The sequence below is a fragment of the Triticum dicoccoides genome, chromosome 2A (genome assembly GCF_002162155.2).
Source record: "Triticum dicoccoides isolate Atlit2015 ecotype Zavitan chromosome 2A, WEW_v2.0, whole genome shotgun sequence".
NCBI classification, from domain to species: domain Eukaryota; kingdom Viridiplantae; phylum Streptophyta; class Magnoliopsida; order Poales; family Poaceae; genus Triticum; species Triticum dicoccoides.
Genome location: NC_041382.1, coordinates 408,086,369 through 408,104,345, shown reverse-complemented (window position 1 = coordinate 408,104,345; position 17,977 = coordinate 408,086,369).

The following is a 17,977-nucleotide window of genomic DNA, read 5'->3' as shown; positions in this document are numbered from 1 at the left end:
CCAACCCGTTGGCGATAATGTAGAAGATCTCTGTCGAATACATATTACTAACCGTCTGCGATGAGATTGATAGGATAAACAGAGATATATACAGTCTGCTTAATTTAGTCCTTCTTCTTCTTGTTGGTCTTGTTGGATGGCCCCGCGACATCTTCTTGGCGAGGACGCTTCTTGCCGCTGACCGTTGGCTTTTCATCGCCGCCGCTGTCGTCATCGTCGTTGTTGTCGTCGTCCTCCTCCTCCTCGTTCGACCATTCCTCCTCATCGTCATCATCGTCCTCTCCTTCATCCTCCGATGGCTCCTCATCCGTCTGGTTGTCATCTGACGCCTCCAGAGGCGGCGTCCCTTCCATGAACCAGATATAATTGAGGTATGGGCTCAACGCCAGACTCATGGAAGACAAGCGGGATGATTCCGATGTTAACCTATCATCAGGCGCCAGACTACTGGCCGAACTATCGTCCTCGCTATCGCTCGACATGGCTGCAGAGTGTCTGCCAGTGTGTAGCGCGACCTCTTGGGGACGATGAAGATGGTGGACACTTAAGCAGGGTATGCAGAGAAGAGGAACTGCTAATTGAAGCGGGGATTGAAGCGGGGGTGACGTATTATCTAACCGCTGATATAATCAACCGCAATTATTTGTACCCAGTCGCTCCAAATTCCCGGAGTTGCGCAGGACTCCTATTGGCTATTTGGCTGGTTTCCTTTTTCAAGACAAAAACAAGGAACGAGTTTTGGGATTATGCACCGGTATCAGTACGAATGGAGTAGGACAGTTGGAAAGGAATACATTGAGCTCTTCTTATTGATAAAGCCAGTAATAATCAAACTAGAAAGGAAAAGAAAATAGACAAAGAAAAATATCTGCACGAATCTTCACGTAACATCAATGGCATAGGACCTAGATGTGCATTACTTAGAGCACATCTAGATGTGCTTTAGCAATACTGTCAAACAAAACCCCTAATCATCATTGCAAATAGCGCATAGAACATGGTTAATGCGACAACCACAACAACACATGCTAGTTCCTTCTTGTCCCTTGCTTTCATCTGTTGCCTGTGATTGATTCTTTCTTGCTTCATCATACTGATTGTACATTCCAGATCAGCCAGTTTCTTCTTCAGCTTTATGTTATCTTCTGCGAGCATGGTGATAACACTCTGAGCCCAGCCATGCCATTCTTCATCCAGCCAGTTAACAAAGGCACAAGCCTCATATCCCTGCCAATGTTAAATAGTATTCTGGTTGAGCGGTGGCATTAACTAAAGTAAAATGATGAACTTAATTAGCACTAACCTCTAAGGGGCAACTGAGAAACCGCCTGCCAATGTCGAATCCCTCCGTGCATACATGTTGAGCGGGAGTGTGCCCGTGCACACAACTCAGCTTTTGGTACTTCTCAGTGGCACAAAACTCGGAGTCGAACTCGTGTTGCGGGAGTCTAGAGTCAAGCTCCAGATCCGGCGGCATATCGCTTTCCTGGGGGGTGGGGGGTCATTCAGGACGGATTCAGCAAGGATCTATACTTTGGACATGCTAAAAATATCGGGATAGATTGGAACCTGATAGGATGATTCGAATCCGTAGTACACCTGCCTTCTGATGACCTTAGGCAAGTGCTCGGTGGTGATACGAGCAAGAGCAGCCGCACCGAAACCATCAGCACCACTCGTCTGCATTCCCCCAATGTCAGTGCCACGCGAGGGAATTTGGAGGCTATGTAGGGATTTGGGGAAAATAGGGAAATTGGGGAGATAAGCTAACGGCCGGGAACTACTAATGGCACTATATATATGTTGTATACGGCACACTGTTTGTACATGTCGTTTGTGTTGGGTATTACAACGTCATACACGATTTCCGCACCAAACCGTGTGAGAAGACAACGTAGATTAGACACGGTTGCCATTACATAAGCGTATGTGATGTACTACCCTATCCATATAATTGAGTTACAGTGAGATACCGTGTAAATAGCCGCTCCACGGATATCCGTAAAAAAAAGCCTCTCTGCATATAGAGATGGCGGCGGCGGCCTAGGCAGCGGCTACCGGAGAAGAGGTCAATCCTCAGTCGGTGGTGGTGGCGGCGTCATAGGAGGTCAATCCTCGGTCTGCGGCGGGAGATAGGAGGATCTCAACCATCGAGGTCGGCGGCGGCGTGATTCAAGCACATCCATTGCGGTTGTCGGCGTTCTGGGAACGGGGGTCCCCAGACTTGCCTGCCTGCGGCCTGCGACGTGGCTCAAAGGGGGGCCCAGCACGGCCCATCTTCATCAACACAGACCCAAGACCGTCGCGGGGCGGACGACGAGGAGCTTCCTCAGGCACGGCCTCACCAGGATGGCTCGCGAGGAGGCAGAGAGATCAAGGCGGGGTACCTCACGAGGTGCCCGTGACGCAAGCCATGACGACCAAGGGCGCCAGGCGGGCGCCAGCCCGCGCAGTGTCCTCCTTTCCCCTTTGGTGCAAAGGGAGCAAGCGCAGCCGCAGAGTACCGAGGCATCAGGCAAAGGTTGCCATTTTGGTGCAACGAGACCAAGACCAGGAGGACTGCACGATGGAGGTCATCGCGGAGCCCAAGACGGCGTCACCACCAGAGCTTTATGCAGGCAAGGACTAACTTTAGTCAGGATAAGTGTACCACATGTTCCCGTTCAAATTAGCCCGCCATTGTTGGCGCCCTTCCCGCTCAATATTTGGGAAGAGGACCAGGGCCTCTATAAATAAGACTAGCCACCCCCAGGGTAGGGGGATGGAAGGAGGAGTACCGAGGATAGAGAAGAGGGGGGATCGGACCCAGAGATACACACAAGTCCGGGAGCACAAGAACACCTCGACCTCAGGAGGTTGTTCTTCCCTTGTACTGTCCATCATCAGCCCCGGAGGCAATCAACCGCACCACACACTGGAGTAGGGTATTACACCACAACGGTGGCCCGAACCAGTATAAACCTTGTGTCTCTCGTGTTGTTCTTTCCATAGCCTAGATCTTAGCGAGGCGGAGGGGTGCAGGTAGGTAGAAGGTGAAATCTCCACGCGCACCCCAGTGTTCGAACCTCGAGAGTCTGCCGGAACCCAAAATCCGACATTTGGCGCGCCAGGTAGGGGTGCGCCGGAATTCGTCTTCCACCACCCCGTTCTCCTCCGACCATCGCGCCCATGTCTGACGCTCGTCGGGCCCGTGCCGAGCGTCGAGCCGCTCTCGCCTCCCGCGTTGCCCAGACGGCTCCTGTCGGCGGGCGTCCTCGCCGTTCCCCGTCACCTGCCGTCAACACCGCCACCGGCCCGGCGGGGGACGAGCAGCAAGCGTCGTCTCAGCATCCGTCCGTGCGGCAAGACGGCCGCACCGCTACTCCCTCGCTCACCCCAGCTGGTTCTTCGTCCCGCGCGCTCCGCGCACCCATGGAGGCTCGAGCTGCTCTCATCGCGGCAAACGAGCTCCTGCGCTACCGTCCCGTCGACGACGTCTACGAAGAATGGCTCGACCGCGTCGCCGAGCTCGTCCGCGCCGCAGGGGGCTCTCCTGCGCCGTCCGTTCCGCTGCACCGCACCCCGCCCCGCGCGGGCGACGAGGCTCCGGCGGCGCCCCGGCCGCCTCCTCCCGAAGAAGGTGCCATGGCTCCGAGGCGCGTGGCCCCTGGGCGGAACCCGCTCCGTCAGGTGCCAGCGCGGCAAGAGCAGAGCTGCCAAGAAGTCCCTTATCGGCGTTCTGGGAACGGGGGTCCCCAGACTTGCCTACTTGCGGCCTGCAGCATGGCTCAAAGGGGGGCCTAGCACGGCCCATCTTCACCAACACAAACCCAAGACCCTCGCGAGGGGCCAAGCCTCGCGGGGCGGACTACGCGGAGCTTCCTCAGGCACGGCCTCGTCAGGCTAGCTCACGAGGAGGCGGAGAGATCAAGGCGGGGTACCTCATGAGGTGCCCCTGACGCAAGCCATGACGACTCAGGGCGCCAGGCGGGTGCCAGCCCGCGCAGCGTTCTCCTTTCCTCTTTGGTGCAAAGGGGGCAAGCGCAGCCGCGGAGTACCGAGGCATCAGGCAAAGTTTGCCATTTCGGTGCAACGAGACCAAGACCAGGAGGACTACGAGACGGAGGTCACCGTGGAGCCCAAGACGGCGTCATCACCAGAGCTTTGCGCAGGCGAAGATTACTTTGGTCAGGATAGCTGATACTTGCTGTCCCCCTTCAAATTAGCCCGCCATTGTTGGCTCCCTTCCCGCTCAATATTTGGGAAGAGGACCAGGGCCTCTATAAATGGGACTAGCCACCCCTAGGGTAGAGAGGATCGAGAATCGGCCAACCCAGAAACAAGCTAGGATCGAAATCAGGCGGATGGTTCGAGGTCGGAGAGAGAGAGAGAGAGAGAGGAAGAGATAGAGAGGGAAAGGTGACTGAACTCTTCTCAGCAGTTCATCCCCCCAGCCAAGAACAGACCCTCGTGAGGCTGTTCTTCCCTGTATTGTTCATCATCATCAGCCCAAGAGGTAATCCACCACACCACACACTGGAGTAGGGTATTACACCACAACGGTGGCCCGAACCAGTATAAACCCTGTGTCTCTTGTGTTGTTCTTTCCTTAGTTTTAGATCCCGGCATGGTGGAGGGGTGCAGGTAGGTAGGAGGCGAAATCTCCACGCGCACCCCAGTGTTCGAACCTCAAGGGTCTACCGAAAGCCGAAATCCGACATTTGGCGCGCCAGGTAGGGGTGCACCGGAATTCGTCTTCCACCGCCCCGTTCTCCTCCGACCATCACGCCGATGTCTGACGCTCGTCGGGCCCGCGCCGAGCGCCGGGCCGCACTCGCTTCCCGCGTCGCCGAGACAGCCCCTGTCGGCGGGCATCCACGCCGTTCCCCGTCACCTGCCGTCAACGCCGCCACTGGCCCGGTGGGGGACGAGCGGCAAGCATCGTCCCAGCATCCGTCTGTGCGGCAAGACGGCCGCACCACAACTCCCTCACTCACCCTAGCTGGATCTTCATCCCGCGCGTTCCGCGCGCCCATGGAGGCTCGAGCTACGCTCATCGCGGCGAACGAGCTCCTGCGCTACCGTCCCGTCGACGACGTCTACGAAGAATGGCTCGACCACGTTGCCGAGCTCGTCCGCGCCGCAGGGGGCTCTCCTGCGCCGTCCGTTCCACTACACCGCACCCCGCCCCGCGTGGGCGACGCGGCTCCGGCGGCGCCCCGGCCGCCTCCTCCTCAAGAAGACGCCATGGCCCTAAGGCGCGGGGCCCCTGGGCGGAACCCGCTCCGTCAGGTGCCAGCGCGGCAAGAACAGAGCTGCCAAGAAGTCCCTCGCCCGCAAGAAGCTGCCCGAGCGCTCCCTGCTCCAGCACGTCGCGACCATGCTCCTGCTCCCGCGCGTCAAGACCCCGCGCTGCTCCCAGCTGCAGCGCGTGGGGACATGCAAGACCAAGCTCCCCGTCACCCAAGGCCTCCCGTGGCCACAGCAGGCTGCCGCGCCTTCGCCACCGAGCTACGCATCGTCGTGTGGCCCGGCAAGTTCAAGCCAGACTTGCCTCCTCGCTACGACGGCACGGCTGACCCTGCAGAGTTCCTCCAGCTCTACGAGCTGGGCATCGAAGCTGCCAACGAAGACGAGAAGCTCATGGCGAACTGGTTCCCCATGGCACTCAAGGACGGGGCCCGCACCTGGCTCCTGAACCTGGCGCCAGGCACAATCTCCTCCTGGGACAAGATGCGCACCCGCTTCATCGCCAACTTCCAAGGCACTCGCGACCGGCCACCCGCCGTGAGCGACATGCGCCGCATCAAGCAACAGCCTGGGGAAACCCTGCAGAAGTACATCCAGCGCTTCAACAACGCACGCCTCAAGATTCCCAAGGTGACTGAGGAGGCCATCATCTCGGCCTTCTCCGACGGCGTGCGCGACGTCAAGATGAAGGAGGAGCTGGTGATGCATGAAGACCTATGTACTTCCTTGGAGCTGTTGACTTGGCAAACAAGTGCGCCAGGGCTGAGGAAGGGCGTCTCTCCCTCCTCGAGCCGCCTGCCGCAGACCTAGAAGAGAAGAAGCTCAAGGCCAATGATTTGAAGCGCAAGGGGGCTGCCGTGCTCGCGGCAGAACCAGACACCAAGCGGGGCAGAGATCAGCCCGAACCTTCCAAGGGCAGCCAGTACTGTGTGTACCACGACCTCCACACCCACAACACCAACTTATGTCAAGAACTCCGAGCTGTGCGAGAAGGAAGGATCGGCCGTCACCCCGACCGCGGTGACCGGGGCTACGGTCGAGGAGGAGGAAGGAACACAGGACACTAGGAAGATCGTGGCCCGCGCCAAGGGTGGCGCGACCAACCTCGCGAGGATTGCTGGCAAGACCTGCCTCGCGAGAGAGGATGGAGGGATCAGCCTCGCGAGGGAGACTGGGGGGATCAACCTTGCGAGGATCGCCCGCAGGACGAGGAGGCTGGGGGCTTCCAGGAGCCGCGCGCAATCGCCTCTTGGGCGGAGCACAAGCCCCCGCCTCTCAGCGCATCTTCAAGCAGTTCTCCCGCGACGTGAACGCAATCCTCCCCAGGCTCGAAGCCACGCGCCCCCTCAGGTGGTCAGCGTGCGCCATCACGTTCAGCTCAGCAGACCAGCTCAAGTGTGCAGCTACAGCCAGAGTCCTCCTGATGCTTTGTTCCCCAATCATCAGCAATGTGGTGGTCACCAAGACCCTCATCGATGGAGGGGCAGGGCTCAATGTCCTGTCCGTGGAGACGTTCAACAACCTCCAAGTGCCCTACAGCCAGCTTCAGCCAACCAAGCCTTTCTCCGGTATCACCGATGGCTCCATGGTCCCAATTGGGCAGGTCCGCCTCCCTGTCACCTTCGGAGCACGCGACAACTACCGCACCGAGCTCATCGACTTCAACGTCACCCACATTCGCCTACCGTACAACGCCATCCTTGGGTACCCAGCGCTGGCCAAGTTCATGGCCGTAACTCACCACGGCTACAACGTCCTCAAGATGCCAGGAAGCGGCGGAGTCATCACGGTGCCCTGTGAAGAGAAGGACGCGGTGTGTTCCCTGGAACGAGCCTTTCAGGCCGCGTCACTGGAAGACCCGGATCGTGGAAGCAGGAGGCCTCCCGAGACCATCCCCAAGAAGAAGAAGACATCGTCCGGCCCGACCACTCAGGAGGCAGGCCCCTCTGGGCCCACGCCTGCCCAGGGGGAGCCTCCCTCCATCGCATAGGAAAGCGCGCTCGGCGCCCTCCTCAGGCAGGGCTCGGGGGCTCTCCCCTGGAGGGCCACCGACCTTTCTAGGGTCACGAGGGAGGCGCTTGGGCACCACATGGAGGCGTGTTTTGAAGCACGTTTCCCTCAAGAAGGAGCAAGGCAAGGAGATCCAGACCCTCAGGAGTTCGTCAGCAAGGCCATTCAGGAGCTACATGAGTCGAGAGTCATGAAAGGCGGCCGCCGCCTGCCAGCAGTGGCTCCCCATCCAGGTGAGGATGGTGGGCTGCGCGTCTGCATCGACATACCAGGGCTCAACCAAGTCGCCTCCCTGGAGCGCCTCTGGCCCTCGCGAGTGGGGCGCTGCGGAGGTCCACCCCACAACTACGTTCGCATGCCTTACGGCTTGCCGAACGCGGCTGACGCGTACCGGCGCCTCATGAGGGGCATCACAGAGGCACGAGAGGCCAGGCGTTCCTCTGCCCTGGCAGGGGTGGAGATGGCCCGCGAGGAGCCACCAGCACCTCCGGAGCCTCCCGAGGCTCCTGGGCCTGGAGGCTCATGAGGATCGGCTTCCGCAGCCCACCGAGTCTGCTACACCAACACCCCTTCGTTCTCAACATCATCAGGTGACATCTTTCAAGTTTTACTTCCAGCTGGGAGCGCCCCCAGGGCTGCATTATTCCCAGGCCGCGTGGGTCCGTCCCTGCGGCATGTATCCCCTTTATTCCATGTTGTTAGCTTACCTTGTTGGGGGCGCCCCTCGGGCTACATGATCCCCAAGCCGCTCGGGCCAGGCCCAGTGGTATGTATCCCATTTGCGTTTATTTCCGATTATGCGTTATACCCACCATGCTTGATTATTTGATGCCGGTCCACGGCACCTCTTCTCCTCGATGCCAACCACTTGCACGTTAAAGGGGGGGGGGGTACCTGAGCATCGCAACTCAGGGCTCTTACCGGCTCTCCAGCCCTCACCCTCTGGCCTTGTCCATGGCATCGCGACCTGGCATACCAGCGATGGCTGAGACCAGCTCGAGGGCCGGGACCCGAGGACGTAGAGTGCCGACATCTAACCACATTTGCAGGGACACATCACAAGATAAGGCCCAGTGCCAGGCGCAACCTGCCTAGAGGTAGGGCCCCGTGAGTCCCACGCTGGCTCACGGGTGCCCAGATACACCTCGCCAGGCCCTACCGTGCCAGCCACGTGTCAGGGCGGGGCTGTACACGCCCGGGGGCTCCTCCCGGAGGGGCCCCCCTCCCACGTACCAGTGGAAGCACCATGCTCCATGCTGGCTGATGACACTCCCGAGGAGCGGCTATGCCCGTACACATACGGTAGCACTATGCTTCGCGCTGGTGATAAACAACTGAGGGTGGCCCCCGGGCCGCATCAACCTCAGGGAGCCCAGAGCTCAGTGTCTAGCCTCATCGTAACGCCTCCCCTCGGGAGTGCCGCGCGAGGGGGCTGGGCACGAGGGCTATACCTGGGTCACACCCAGACGCACGCCGCCTGGCCAGGTCCCCCCGGGCCTGGTTCGTCGCGCGTCTCTCCCCGAGCGGAGCCAAGGTACGAAGGCCGTTTGAGCATCAAGGGGGACTCCTGAGCATCGCGACTCAGGAGCCTAACTGGTCACGTAGCCCCTCACTCCGTGGCCCCGTCCTGGTTTTCGGTCGGGACCATCGCTGGGTGAGGCTCACGCGCGACCGGGCTCTCCAGACGTAGAACGGTAGATCCACCTGCATCACACCTCCCTACTTGCTGTTCATGCGCCAAGGGGGACTCCTGAGCATCGCGACTCAGGAGCCTAACTTTTCACGTAGCCCCTCACTCCTTGGTCCCGTCCTGGTTTCCGGTCGGGACTATTGCTGGGTGAGGTACGCGCGGGGCCGGGCTCTGCCGGTGTAGAACATAAGCAAGTAGGAAGGAAAAGCGCAAATTTCAAGGAATTCAAAAGCAAATATTACAGTCCACACTGTTATCTCAATGCCAAACGCAAGTTTAAACGCCTCCCTGAGGCATGATACGTGTGCAGGAATTAAAAGCAGGACAGGAGCAACGAGGGAGTCACTTGGCGGCGGGGGAGCAGCGGAGTGGGTTCGCCTCACGGAGCAGCAGGGTCGGCAGCACCTTGCTCCGGCTTGGTGCTGAAGGCCCGGAACTTCCCCAGCAGAGCCTCCGCGCGACCCTTCACGGCCTCGGTAGTGGCAGCGGCATGCTCGCCACTCACTGGCTCCAGCAGGCTGTCGAGGTCGACACCGGGATCGCGAAGGTAGATGTGGGTGAGGACCCGCGTCAGCGTTGCAGAAGACAGGACACGCGCCTCAGCCTCGGTCATGGGGCCAACGACAAGGGCGACATCTTCAAGAGCGTGAACCAGGAAGGGAAGCAGCTTGGCGGGGCCGTCCTCGGCGCCAGCCAGCGGGCTCTCCAGGCCGTTGTCGTAAAGCATCCTCAGCGAGGAGCGAGCCTTCGCCTCCAACTCCGTGAAGGCCGCGCGGTCCTCGGCAAGAACCAGGGCCTTGCTGTCCATCTCGGCCTTCCTCGCCCCAACTCCTGCTCCAGCGCGCCTAGGCGGTCACGGCGCTTCATGAGCTTGACCTCCCGGCCCTCGACGGCCGCCTCACGAGCCTTCACGCCTTCTTCCTGCTCTTGGCGAAGGCGGACCTCCTTCGCGAGCTGATCCCGCAGGCCTTGCAGCTCATCCTCCAGCGCCTTGTAGCAACCGCGGACGTCGACCACCTCCCCCAGGGCAGACGAGTACCAAGCTGCGGCCGGGGGCTGACGAGGCGCCATGGCTCCCTAGGTCACACGGTCAGAGCATATCTGGAAATTTCGGAGGAAGGAAGGAGAGGCACAAGAAAGGGGATCTGAGCAGCAACCGGGGAAAGCAAGAAGCAGGGTCTAGGCGGATGCCACTCCTTTATCAACTCGCACGGTTGCTAAGGAGCCCACGTCTAGTCAACCGCCACACGACACTCAAGGCCGCAGGCTGTTAGGGCCCGTGGAGCTTCGCTCTTGCCCTTCTGCCTCCCTGCACGGCCAAGTTCGGGCGCGCCTTGGGCCCAGGGGCTACTGTCCGCGTTCTGGGAACGGGGGTCCCCAGACTTGCCTGCCTGCGGCCTACAGCGTGGCTCAAAGGGGGGCCCACCACGGCCCATCTTCACCAACACAAACCCAAGACCCTCGCGAGGGGCCAAGCCTCGCGGGGCGGACGACACGGAGCTTCCTCAGGCCTGGCCTCGTCAGGCTGGCTCACGAGGAGGCTCATCAAGTTGTAATGACTGAGAATGAGCCATCATCAGTTCAAGCACAAGCAAATAAGGAGAAGGCAAGGAAGGAGAAAGCTGCCAAGATGCCAACTCAAGAGGAGGCATCTGAGTATTTCTTGAAAACCAAACAAGAGCATCTTGGTTACCTGATTGCATCCACCCTGCGGATTGAGAAAGGACTAGCCACCCTAACTCAAAACCAGGAAAGCCTAGAGAGAATCATGGAACAAAAGTTCTATGACTTGGATGTCAAGGTGACAGAAATTCAGACTGCAGTGGAGCAACTTCAAGACGATATGCAGGAGAGGAAAGGGAAGACAACCACTGATGCCTTTGCCAGAGTGCCACGAGGTCCGAGGCCGTCTGCAGTGCCAGTTCCTGACACAAGAGCAACTGCCTCAGCTCCAGCCATAGCACCAGCCCAACCTGCTCCAGCGTCTACTTCAGCTCCAACTCCAGCGTCTACTTCAGCATCTACAGAAGCCTTCGTCCTTGGAGTGATCCGGACTCCACCACCACCTAAAGATCAAGCTTGAGCGTCGATCTAGCACTATGCATTTTCTAGGAACTTTTTGGTAAATTGTTGCCAAAGGGGGAGAAAAATGTATAGATCATAGGCTTCGAGAGAGAGAGTGTTGCTTTTCTCTCTTGCTTTATTTGGTGTTTTTTTCGAACTTGTTTGCTTTTGAGTGCTTGAGATACTATGCTCGTGAGACATTGATGATCATGTGTTTGATCATAAGCTACACTTAATGTTTGAATAATGTTATTATCTTATCTATCTTATGTGATCATTCACTATTCTTGGTGATGAGTGCATGTATTTCATTCTTATCATTTTAAGCGCTCCACCAAGATGTATGTGACATGGAAGAGTAACCCATGACTCTAACTCCTTGTGCATTTGCAGTCCAAAGCAAATTTTAAATATGCACAAATTTAGGGGGAGCTCTTACTTATCACATACTTCTCAAGGCGACGATATATTTCATGCTTATTATCATTTGTCGAAGCTTTGATCTATATGTTGTCATCAATTACCAAAAAGGGGGAGATTGAAAGTGCAACTATCCCTAGGTGGTTTTGGTAATTCATAACAACATATAGCTCATTGAGCTAATGCTATTCCAAGATGATTATTTCAGGAAAGCTCAATGATTGGCATGGCATGGATATGAAAGTGGAACCCTCAAAATGCTAAGGACAAAGGATTGGCTCAAGCTCAAAAGCTCAAGACTCTTCATTTTATATTTTAGTGATCCAGGATCACATTGAGTCTTTAGGAAAAGCCAATACTATCAAGGAGGGATGAGGTGTTGCTTAATGAGCCTCTTGCTTCATGTGCTTAGTGATATGCTCCAAAACCCTCAACTACTTTCCCATATCCACATATGACCTAAACCCTAAGCCAAACTCGATCCTACCGATTCTTCCTATCCGGCGCCACCGAGTTTCACTTGTCATAAGCCACTGCCAAACCCTAGCAATTCGGTTCTACCGATAGGGATCTCGGTCTCACCGATATGGGATTGCAAACTCTCTGTTTCCCTTTCGTAACTTTTCGGTCTCACCGAAAGAGCGAATCGGTCCCACCGAGATTGCAACGTAAATTCAGTGTTTCCCCTTTGTAACTTTTCGGTCTCACCGAAAGAGCAAATCGGTCCCACCGAGTTTGCCTGACCAACTCTCTGGTTAGCTAATTACCAAATTCGGTCTCACCGAGTTTGTGTAATCGGTCTCACCGAGATTACGTTATGCCCAAAGCCTAACCATATCGGTCCTACCGAGTTGCATGTCAGTCCCACCGAAAATCTCTAACGGTCACTAGGTTTACATTTTCGGTCCGACCGAGTTTGTTGATTCGGTCCCACCGAGATTGGAAAGCTGTGTGTAACGGTTGGATTTTGTGTGGAGGCTATATATACCCCTCCACCTCCTCTTCATTCGAAGAGAGAGCCATCAGAACACATACACCATTCCAACTCATATGTTCTGAGAGAGCACCACCTACTCATGTGTTGAGACCAAGATATTCCATCCTACCATATGAATCTTGATCTCTAGCCTCTCCAAGTTGCTTTCCACTCAAATCTTCTTTCCACAAAATCCAAATCCTATGAGAGAGAGTTGAGTGTTGGGGAGACTACCATTTGAAGCACAAGAGCAAGGAGTTCATTACCTACACACCATTTGTTACTTCTTGGAGAGTGGTGTCTCCTAGATTGGCTAGGTGTCACTTGGGAGCCTCCAACAAGATTGTGGAGTTGAACCAAGGAGTTTGTAAGGGAAAGGAGATCGCCTACTTCGTGAACATCTACCGCTAGTGAGGCAAGTCCTGTGTGGGCGATGGCCATGGTGGGATAGACAAGGTTGCTTCTTCGTGGACCCTTTGTGGGTGGTTGCTTCTTCGTGGACCCTTCGTGGGTGGAGCCCTGTGTGGACTCGCGCAACTATTACCCTTTGTGGGTGGAGCCCTGTGTGGACTCTCGCAACCGTTACCCTTTGTGGGTTGAAGTCTCCATCAACGTGGATGTAGGATAGCACCACCTATCCGAACCACGGGAAAAACATCCGTGTCTCCAATTGCGTTTGAATTCTCCAAACCCTTCCCTTTACATTCTTGCAAGTTGCATGCTTTACTTTCCGCTGCCAATATACTCTTTGCATGCTTGCTTGAATTGTGTGATGATTGCTTGACTTGTCCTAAAATAGCTAAAATCTGCCAAGAACTAAAATTGGGAAAAGGTTAAGTTTTTATTTGGTCAAGTAGTCTAATCACCCCCCCTCTAGGCATACTTTCGATCCTACAAGTGGTATCAGAGCTTTGGTCTCCATTTGCTTTGATCTCCATAGCTTTTGGTGGTCATAGCCTTGGTTTCACAACCTAGGAGAGTATGGCGTCTAGCGAGGGAAATTATCACCATAGAGGTCCCTACTTTGATGGTACTAATTTTGCTAGTTGGAAGCATAAAATGAAAATGCATATTCTTGGACATAACCCCGCCGTTTGGGCTATTGTGTGTGTTGGTTTGCAAGGTGACTTCTTTGATGGGAGAGAACCAAACCGTGAAGCTACCACGGATGAGTTGAAGATGTTGCAATACAATGCTCAAGCTTGTGATATTCTCTTCAACGGATTGTGCCCCGAAGAATTCAACAAAATCAGCCGTCTTGAGAATGCGAAGGAAATTTGGGACACTTTCATTGATATGCACGAAGGTACCGACTCCGTCAAGGAATCCAACTTGGATGTGCTTCAAAGCCAACTTGACAAGTTCAAGATGAAGGATGGTGAAGGTGTCGCTGAAATGTACTCTAGGCTTGCTCTCATCAGAAATGAGATTGCCGGCTTAGGAAGTGAAGAGATGACCGATAGATTCATCATCAATAAGATTCTAAGAGCCTTGGATGGAAAATATGATACCGTGTGCACATTGATCCAAATGATGCCCAATTACAAAGATCTCAAGCCAACGGAGGTGATTGGAAGAATTGTTGCTCATGAGATGTCACTTAAGGATAAAGAGGAACTTCACAACAAATCAAGTGGTGCCTATAAAGCCTCATGTGAAGCCCCTACATCATCAAGTGAGAAACAAGACTTCAATGAAGAATTGAGCTTAATGGTGAAGAACTTCAACAAGTTCTACAAGAGTAGAAGCAAAGATAGAAGCTTCAAGTCAAGGTCCTACAATGACAAAAGATCTTATATTCGAGAGCGAAACTGCTACAGTTGTGGAAGACCCGGACACTATTCCAATGAGTGTACGGCTCCCTACAAGAGAAGAGAAGATTCTCCAAAAAGAAGAAGCAAAGAATCACCACCAAGAGAGAGAAGGAGTAGAGATGATCGTTATGAACGAAGATACTCACGGAGAAGCAAGGATTCGGAAAGAAAGGAAAAATCATCAAGGAGCTACACAAGACGAAGACATCAAGCTCATGTTGGTGAATGGGTATCCGGCTCCGACTCCGACAGCCACTCCGAGAGAAGTTATCACTCCGACTCCGAAGATACTCAAGATGAAGGTGTTGCCGGTCTAGCACTTGTGTCAACCAACTCCTACGACATATTTGACTCACCAAATGAAGGAATTGGAAGATGCTTCATGGCCAAAGGTCCTAAGGTAACACACCCCGAGTATGTTGATTTCAATAGTGATGAAGATGACTTGTTAGGTGATGATTTGCTTGTTGACAACTCTAGTGATGAATACTATGATGAAACGTCAATTAAACATGCTAATCAAGATAAAATGAATGACAATGATAAGGAGAAGATTGAGGCCCTAACTAAAGAACTAAACACTCTTAAGTTAGCCCATGAAACTATCTTCAAAGATCATCGAGAACTTTTAAGAGCTCATGAGAAATTACGCTTTGAAAAGCTCAATCTTGAGCAAGAGCATGAGTTCTTAAAAGCAATCAATGATGATCTCTGCAAGAAAAGTTCTTCTCACATTGCCAAGCGTTTACTCTTATCCACTTACATGCCTCAAGTCAAGTCTAGTAACAAGAACAAGAAAGATTCTTCCTCTAGTAGTAACAATGATCATGCTAAATCCAATATTGTTGCTTCTAGTAGTTCTCTTGATTCCACTAATGATTCTCTTAGCCAAGTTACACTTGAGCAAGAAAATAGCTTATTGAAGGGAATTATAGAGAAAGGAGTGTACAAAAGCCTTGCCGGGAGTAAGCAATTCGAGGAAATTGTGCGCAAGCAAGGAATGCACCGGAAGAATCAAGGTGTTGGTTTTGAACGAAAGTTCAATGCCAATGGAGTTGAGTGGGAAGAAGATCAATACCCCAAGACAAAGTTTGTTCCTCAACAAGAGAAGTATGATACTTCTTTCAAGGGGACACAAGCTCAAGATGATCTTCCACCACAAGACTACAAGCAAAAAGTCAAGGACAAGCTTCAAGAGGAAATTGACGCATTTGAAGAAGCTCCTAAGACCTTAGTCAAGTGGATTCCCAAGACTACTTCAAGTTCCACTTCATCAAGTACGACTACAACTCCAAGGATTCCCATCAAGATGATGTGGATCCAAAAGAAGAAGAACTAGAGAGTCCTTGAGGGTGACTCCGCCAACATACTTCACTCTTATCATTTTGGCAAGAATAAGTGCAATCAACTTCCACATCTTGCACTAGTTCAAGGAGTCACAAACCCTCATGTTGGTAAGACAAGGGACAAGGTAACCTAAAAGTTTTCATGGACATCATCTTGTGTGTGCATCACTCTATGTCTATGGATATCCTTGTTTGTTCCTTGTGGGACTAACCCATGTAGGTATTGAAAGTGCAATTCACTCAAATGGATAGCTCCAAGTGATCTACATCAACATTGAGCATCCACATCTTCAACATGTACATGAAGTCATCATCGACAAAACCCAAGGTTAGTTCATCCCTCTTAGGAGGGGTATCACATCTAGGGGAGCTTTACTCTAAGACTTGAGCTAAAGCAACTCTAAAGATGTGAACACAACAATGCTTTATGTAAAAGTGGTAACCCCACTTGAGCTTAAACGATGAGTATGACCTATGATCAAGTGTTCTCACTTGACTCCTAAGTCAATATACTCATATATAGATGACCTAGTCATCGCAAATTGCTTGATAGATGCTAGAATTGGTTGTGCATGCCTTGTCACATATTTCATTTGCCATCTTATTGTGTGAGCATGCTGGTTGCATATTTTACTCATTCGAGGACATCCACTTGTTGTTTTGATTGTTTGGTTTTATTTTCTTTTGCCAAGTGGATGGACAAGAATGACTAAGAACCTCCTCTAGCTATCTATGCTTTTCTCGTCTCAAACTCTATTCATGCTGCATCACAAAATTTGATCAAGTCAGATTCGAACCACTCTGTGTGAGGAGCGCTCGGAGTCCCCGATTCGTCATAGACTTCAACTTCCAAAACCTCTTTATGATTCTCGGTCTGACCGATACCCCACTTTCGGTCCTACCGAGATCACCAAGTTGATCTAGGTTTTCGATCTTGGTGCAACCGATTTGAACCTTTCGGTCACACCGAGTTTCAGTAACTGCTTGCAGTTATGAATCTCGGTGCCACCGAGTTGTTCCACTCGGTCACACCGACAGGGTCGGGCTATATATAGTCACGGGCAAAATTTGGAAATTTCTCCGAACTCCTTCGCCCGCGCGATAGCCTGCTCTGCCAACATGGTCTCCGGATCGTCTCCTCGCCGCCAGCCGCCTCCAGTCGCTGGTCTCCATCGCCGTCAACGGGAATTCTGCCCCGCCGTTGCCGCCGTAGCGAGTCTCCGCCGAACTAGGGTATGTACTCGATCTTTGTGCTATTCCCCAATCCGATTCTTAGCACATTGTGATCATCATGATTCTTGCCACGATTGAAACACTCCTATCCAGTCAATACGCTCGTAGATTAGGTTTGATTCGAAAATTTTAGGGTTAGGTTTCCGCCGAAACCATCTCGGACCCACCGAGTTGAAAAACTCGGTCCCACTGATTTGGCTTATGCCATTGCACAAGTGAGACTCGGTCTGACCGAGAATTACTTATCAGTGTGACCGATTTTGGAATTCTGTGAAACCCTAGCAGTCTCGGTGCCACCGAACTGTGACTCGGTCCCACCGAGTTCACTAGTTTAGGTTCCACAACTGCTTCGGTATCACCGAGTTTGAAAATGGTAGATTCGAGATGATTTCAGTGGGAAACTAAAACTAAGTTTTTGGATCATTCTTTTGCAAAAATCTCTGCATTTTGTGATGCTCATCCATTCTACCTCATCTATAAACTATTCACAGGGTCAGCAGTCAGAGTTTGCAGCATGTCTGATCAGAGTGATATCCAAAACATGTCAGAAGAGCAAGTGCAGATGAGTGAGGGCACTAGCCCCTCCAGCTCTTCAGATGATGGCAGCAGAAGTACACCAAGCAATCTGCCAAAAGCTGCCACTAGACAAAGGAAGAAGAGAACTTCTGATTCTGAAGATGAAGATTATGTGGCAGAAGAAGAGGCCACATCAAAGAGAGTTGAGCCAGCTCAAGGCACAAAGCCAGGTCTAAAGATCAAAAGGCCAGCAGGCAGGCAGCCTATGTCAAAGGCTAGAGCTTCAACTGAAAAGCCTGCACCCAAAGAGCCAGTTGCTGCAGAAGGCAAGAAGAGGAAGGAAAGGGTCAAGAAGACCGTAGCCAGAGTGCTTGGAAAGGATTCCATTATGGAAGAGGAAGAGGAAGAAGAGGTTGCTGCACCAGCACCTAAAGCACCTAAGCTTATGGGTGATGCTATCAGGACAGGGGCTGCTGCATCTAAGCCCAAAGAAGCACCCAAAGCTGCCTCCAAGCCCAAGTCTGCACCAAAGAGGAATACAAGTAGCATTCCTGTAGCTGAGAAGAACAAGGCCCCAGTGCCTGAGACTGTTGCTGAAGAAGAGGATGAAGAGCAAATTCTGAGAAAGCTCAAGCCCAAGATCCCAGACCACAACGATGCTCATCCTGTGGCTGAGGAT